Source organism: Triticum dicoccoides, chromosome 7A (genome assembly GCF_002162155.2).
Source record: "Triticum dicoccoides isolate Atlit2015 ecotype Zavitan chromosome 7A, WEW_v2.0, whole genome shotgun sequence".
NCBI classification, from domain to species: Eukaryota; Viridiplantae; Streptophyta; class Magnoliopsida; order Poales; family Poaceae; genus Triticum; species Triticum dicoccoides.
In genome coordinates this window covers 182,418,662-182,425,457 of record NC_041392.1, presented here as the reverse complement: position 1 = coordinate 182,425,457, position 6,796 = coordinate 182,418,662, and the positions used below count along the sequence as shown (strand labels likewise).

General features: G+C 41.8%; 1 long non-coding RNA gene across 1 annotated transcript; it reads right to left on the bottom strand.

Moving 5' to 3' along the window:
- Positions 1-263: 263 nt before the first annotated feature.
- Positions 264-2,922, bottom strand: LOC119331308. Its single transcript, XR_005160445.1, has 5 exons — positions 2,801-2,922; positions 2,479-2,709; positions 1,602-2,114; positions 1,236-1,523; positions 264-1,147 (listed from the first exon to the last, which is right to left on the bottom strand). It is a non-coding gene; the product is annotated as an uncharacterized LOC119331308 (long non-coding RNA).
- Between the last annotated feature and the right edge of the window lie 3,874 nt (positions 2,923-6,796).

The window sequence follows — 6,796 nt, the reverse complement described above, 5'->3', positions numbered from 1 at the left end:
ACGCTGCAAAACGGGAATGCACTTCAGCCTCTCCCTCTCAAGCTTCATCCGCCACCAACGCGCCGTCGGCCCTGCCTTCCACCGAGTCCTGCGAGGATCCAGCCGAGGTTTATGGATCCATGGTTTCCGTTTCACTCTCACACTGTATTGTATTACTCGTGCCAGCACGCACCGCTGCACCAATTCATCTGAATTTCATCTCACAGAATACATCATACTAGATTTAGGTATGAATCAACAAAGGCAGCAAAATATAAACAGAATTCAGTAGCCAAGTCACAAACTCAAAAATTATTTTTTTCGTTCTCACAATAATAAACATGGGTACCACACTAACAAGTTTCAGCAACTACATCATGCAGTACTTATCAAACACTTATTATAAGACAACTGCGGTTTGAGTTAAACGGTTACATAAAGTTGAGCAGCTTAGAACAAAAACACTGAGTAAAATCAAATCACTCGCACATTGCATTTTGCTCTAAGGTAGCATTTGCAACAACATGGAGTACGACCTTAAGGTTGTTGCAGGTGTTCTTCCTGTGACCACTGACGCCACAGTTCGAGCATTTTCCCTCTTTCCTTTCTTTCTGAAGAAGGTCACCTCTTTTCAGGCATGTCATGCTCTTGTGCCCTTGTTCTCGACATATACTACAAAAGCGAGTTCGCTTACTTGTCCCGCACCCAGTTCCAGCTTGTGCATTTGTGGCTGAGGTGTTCCTCCTGCTCTTTGCACCATGATCATCACATGACGGTTTATCCCTGCTACTGGTTGGTTGACCAGGCTTTCGTTTCCAGCCTGGAGCTTTTAGTCCGACGAAATTACCGATTGTGCTACCTTCTGCGTCACTCCCACATCCGCTGTGAGTTGCGCATAGTGAAAGCGGCTATAGGAGTCAATGTATCCATTGCTGTCTTGAGGATATTCATGGCACAATTTATACGCTTCTGTGTTTGCATCCCCAAGTCGTACAACTTCAAGAGCATGGGTGTACAAATTTGAGTGCCTACAAGTTACTGAATTCAAAGAGATGTTGTCCCTCCGAAGATGTGATAGGTGGTTGGGGAGTACATCCCTTGCGTCTTTTGTCCACCCTTTCAGAATATGTTTTGTCAGTATACAGTCTATGCTGAGGCAATCGTGGACCTGCAAGTTATTTAGTTGTTAAGTTAGTTTTTTGTCTCCGCAATACAATCTTGAATTCGAAGGCAAAATACGTTTTAAATCTCAGTACCTTAACTGAATGGCAGCATAGCAAACCCGTGTGCTCAAAATTAGCACACTCACACTTCAGTTCTTTCCCTTCTTCGGCAACTTTTACTTTGTAGACAACCCTGCACCACTTCTCATATTTCTCGGGATGATATCGTCTTACGAAATAGGTTTTGCCCTTGGTGGTCTCCTCCACCTTGTACTGCATAGATTCATATATTACTTCGCCAAATTTTTCAAACATAGCTCAGGTGTAGATTTCACTCGCGTGTAACTCGAGTGGCACGGTCATTTCCATAACTGGGGATGTCTGCACGCAGGGGAGATGCATTAGTAATATCACATGTATTTCGCATTGAAAGTATAAGAATAACTTTAGCAATCTTACTATCTTTGTACGCCTCTCTTCGTAGTTCTCACTTGCTTCCCTGTCGAAGAGAAGTCTCATGTATTGCCGGACGAATAGATGCATCGGGTAACTTGCTGGGAGTCTGGGACGTAACCCTTCAACATATGGTTGGCACTCTCACTGTGTTGGGTACTTGACATCTTTGCGCAGAATTTTCCATTGAAGTGTGGCTTTGCCCACTTCTCCCTTGTTTCGTAGATATGCGTTAAATAAGGATGCTTATGTAAACCATGGGCTTCTATCAGTTCTTTCCATGTCATCTCGAACTCGTCTACTGTCAACATGTGCTGGATTATTTTATGCAGTTCAGATATGAACTTGCTCCGTTTTGTGTAATATGGACCAAGCTGTTCCTTTGCATTCTTCAGCACATGCCATTTGCACCAACGGTGTGTTGTGTCTGGCATCACTTTTTCCAACGCAAACTCCATTGTTGTGCATTGATTTGCAAAATGGAGTCCATCATTCAGTAGTTTCACTGAATTGGGTGTTCTAAAAAAGATAGAACATCATTCCGTGTACTCGTGTACGGTAATAACGATGCGAAATATAGACACTAGTTGTCTCGAGAGAGAGACCATGTCAAGTTCCTTTGTGTCTGATTGCGAAGATATTTGGAATTTTAATTTTTGCACATATTTTTTTTTGTTTCTTTACCTGTGAGCACTGAATTTTTTAGTAATACATAGTCAAAATTCTTTAGTAATACATAGTCAAAATTCTTTTGCTTAGTTCACTGAATTTTTGTTTTAAATCTGCTCCTACATGCCATGCCCGCGCCTCACATCAGACAAGCTCCAAAACACAATTGAAGTTATATTTTGATCTACGGGGGTATTGGTTGAAATGCACATACCTCTTGGTGCAGCCAGGGGCTTGGGGGTCATCTTTGCCAATTGACTGCTCTAAGTTCGGCACTGACAGGGTCAGGGTCGCTCCCTCACAAGTACTGTGTAAATCCACTTCCACTATCAACGCTGTGTCACCCGCATCGCTCATGCTGGACTCGGAGGGTGTACAGTCCGGAGGATCAGTGGGTTCGATGCGCATCATGGAGTTGCCGCCGGCTAGATCCGGCAGGGAAAACCTATGGACAAACAAGACAGCGCACTTATAGGCTGCTCTGCTACGCACACCGCCCACAAATACAAAGGATACAGCCATGGCAGCGAACATACCTGTCAATCGGATCTGATAGAATCCCAAATCTGTCGACTCCCGCCTCCGCCGTTGCCGGACAATACTTCGGTGCCTTAAGGGACCTGCCTTTGGGTCACTGATATGTGGACCCAACAAGTGGCTGGTCCACATGTCAGTGACCCAAAGGCAGGTGCCTTAAAGGCACCGAAGCTGCATCCGCCGTCGCCATAGCCTCGAGCTCCTGGAGAACTGTTGCGCGCGGCGGCCCAAGTGATATATTTGTTTTTCTTTTCTTTACGCTTGGAGTAAAGACGTGGGTGGTTGGGGCGAGGGAGCGAATCCACGCCGTCAACTTTGGACGTTCGTCGCACAAGAACGGCGTTACTTTTCACCTGTATCTGTACCGTTCGCCTTACATGATGTACCGACAGAACAAACAAAGGGGAGCCGTGAAGATAACTCCCCTTTTAACGACGTTGCTCCTGTACGTCACTGTTCATTCGCCGTATGCGCTATCTTCATATGATCGTATTGATTGATCGGACGCACGCGGAGCTGTCTCATTGGCACGCCTTCCAGGAGCATGCGAGCCCGTCCTCTCTATCGCCGTTCTCCAACCATAACTAGAAAGGACCTCCACACGGAGTGAGGCATTTTGGCTTCTAGGAGCATCTGCACCTGCGCTGAATAAAATAATCAAAACAAATACTAGCGAAATTTAAAAAAATCCAATTTTTTTGGCATGATAGATAATTTGGTGCCTGATGTCGGGTTCAAATTTTAAATCATTTGGACATCTGAGTAGCTTTTGGTAAAAAACAAATTTGAGATCTATTAAATAGTGTACTGTTTGTATACTGTTCTTATCCAATTTGTCTTTTTTGCTGAGAGCTACTCAAATGTCCAAATGCTCTGAAATTTGGAGCGCACCTCACACACCACATTATCTACCGCGCACAAAAAAATTGGATTTTTTTAATTTTTTATGAATTATTTCTTGACCGAGTACAGATGAGCCCGGGCTCAGAATTGGATATTCACTCCACACGCTATTACTACTGACGATGTGGGAACTGTGGAAACACATGAATGCGGTCGTGTTTGACTGGGCCTCGCCATCAGATGGTGCTCTTTTGCACAAAATCTCATTGGAAGGTAGAATTTAGTCATTGGCTGGACTCATAAAAGGGAACGTAAGATTATGTATTTGCGGGTCTAATACGGTGGAGCATTGGTGAGGAGTAGCCTACGTGTAGGGTGGAGTGGAGTTGTACATGTATTCGTGAGTTGTACCACGATGCGTTGTAAATGACCGGTGGACGTGTTTTTTGTCTTTCTTCTTTAATATATGATATACATACTCGTGTATATTCGAGAAAAAGATGTTTAGTGTAAAAATTTCTGATGCCATTAGATACGTCGGGTCACCATCGAAAGCATGGTAATTGCTTGTTGTAGCATGATATTTCTTTCTAACAAATTTTAAAACTACGTGGCAGTTCTTACTTTAAAACATAGGAATTCTTGAACGACAACATGGCAAATTTATCTGCTTTTGCATCGAAAATCAGAAATCCACGAGCAAACTTTAAAAATCCGACATCGTATTTTTATATTTAGAGGGATCGTGGTAGAAGCTTTGGCAATTGGAACCCGACCTTTGAGGATGAGAACGCCGGGCCTGTATGATCAGCGCACGGTACATAGCCTGGCCTGTCCGTCTCCACCAAGCCGAACATCATTGCGCTTGCCCTCGTCGTCGGAACGTCGGCGCCGTTTGCATTGGTTTGTGAGATCATTTGCGAACGGCGTCGACGTTCCGGCGACCGTATGTACGTGGAGCATGTCGCGACTCGCAAGCTCTCCTCAGTCTTGACGTGCATTACGAGCCGGCATACCGATACGTCCTCCTCGCCGTTGTTTGAATCTTGATCACGGTTTTAGAGACCAATTGTTGTATTCAGCAGTTTCCTGGGCTAGCCCATTGTGTGATTCAAATGTCCGAACCTTCCAACGTCAGGCTTGCCGCCTGGCGAGCCACGGAACTGGCCGGCGTTAGTGCAAGTCTGCTTGGATTTGGGAAAAATGTTCATCATATATTTGAAAAAATTCGATCACGCATTACAAACATATTCACCGTGTTTTACAAAAACTATCCACCATACATTCATGTATAGAAAATAGATTTGTAAATGGAAAAAAATGAGAATAAGAAAACCAAACAAAAAAAGTAAAAACCAAAGGAGAAAATAACCCATTAAAAACTAAAGAAAAACAGAATGGAAACCAAAACTGAAAAGAAAATGGAACAGAAATAGACATGAAAAAACGAACTAGCAAAAATCTGTCGAGAATCGTTCCTTGGATGAGCTCGAAAAGCATCCTGCGTTTTGGCAACAATTTGACTCTACCAACGTCAAATATAGTATTGAAGAATCTTTTTTGCAAAAAGAAGGTAATGGAGAATCCTATTTGGCAGTTATGGGCCAAATACTATACTTTTTAGGGTGTTTTTTTGTTTTTCCTCTTACATTTTCTTGTTTTCTTTATTTTAATTCGGATTATTTTCTCACAATTCATGAGATTTCTAAAATTCATGAACTTATTTGTAAAATTTCTGCATTTTTTAATTTATGAACATTTTTTCGAATTCACTAAATTTGTGATCTTTTTTCAAATCCATAAAAAAATTCAAGTTGTGATTTTTTTTCAAATACTTGACATTTATCCAAAGTTAAAAACAATGTGTGAACATTTCTTTTTACTTTTTTAATAATTGTAAACCGGTTTTTATTACTAAGCTGATTTTTTCACAAACAAGGCGAGCAACAGTAATAACTCGCGTAGAGCGTGCCTTTTTTCAAGATCGTGCCCGAGCAATCCTCCTAATGAGAGCGAGCGAGCATTTTGGGCCGTGCCCCTCGCGTGCCAGCGCTAGTGCACCAAGAGCATCTACTCATCCCCAAAACCTGTCTTAAACGTCTCGACGAACGGCCCGCTCACTAACCAGTCACAAAAAATTGATCCGAACGAGCGCCTCAAACGTCGGGAGCTCCTAACTGGCACCAAACGAAACCGTCGTACGATGAAAAATGTGCTCCCATGAGGATTCAAGCTACCACCGTTTACATCCAGTGCATGTTGCCTAACCACTAGAGCTACTACGAGCTAGTGAATATTTACATTACAAAACAATTAAAACTTGCTGTGCTATTTCTTGCACATACATTTCAGAAAAAAACATGATTTTTTTGGGAAAAAAATCCAAACAAAATATTAAAACAATCACGAAATAGAAAAAAGTTCATGTATACAAAACTATTTATGAATTAGGAAAAAAAATCATATATTTTTAAAAATCTCACAAAATAAAAAAAATCATTGATTTTGAGAAATTCATCGATTTTGAAAAAAGTTCATTGAATTTGAAAAAAAAGTTCACCAACTTTCAAAAAAGTTCATCAGATTTGAAAAAGGTTCAAAAACTTCAAAAAAAGTTTATCAAACTTGAGAAAAAGTTCATTGAATTTCAAAAAGGATTACCGAATTTGGAAAATGGTCATCGAATTTGAAAAAAGTTCATCAAATTTGAAAATATTCTCTATTTTTTTTTAAAAAAGTTCATCAAATTTGAAAAAATGTTCATAAAATCTGGTGAACTTTTTATATCAAATTAGAAAAATAAAAAAAAGAAGAAAGACAAAGGAAAAAGGAAAAGAAGAAAGAAAAACAAAAAGGAAAAAGGAAAAAGGGGGGGGGGGAGATAGAATAAAAGAAAGAAGAAGTTGTAGATGATCACAGAACTCAACCGGCTCGGGTGGTTAGTGAGTGTTGTGCTGAAAGCCCGTGGCGCGGGGAGGAGGGGGTGTGCGCCCTGTACCATTAAGCTATAACGAGTGGTACGAGCGCCGTTTAGGATTTGCCTCAAACGTCTAGGCTGACCGCCACCCCGCATATCTAGCCCAAATCTGTGACAAATATGAGGCGCGCGGGCGCATCCGCAACGTCGTCCTCGGCCCATGCTGGCTCATCCG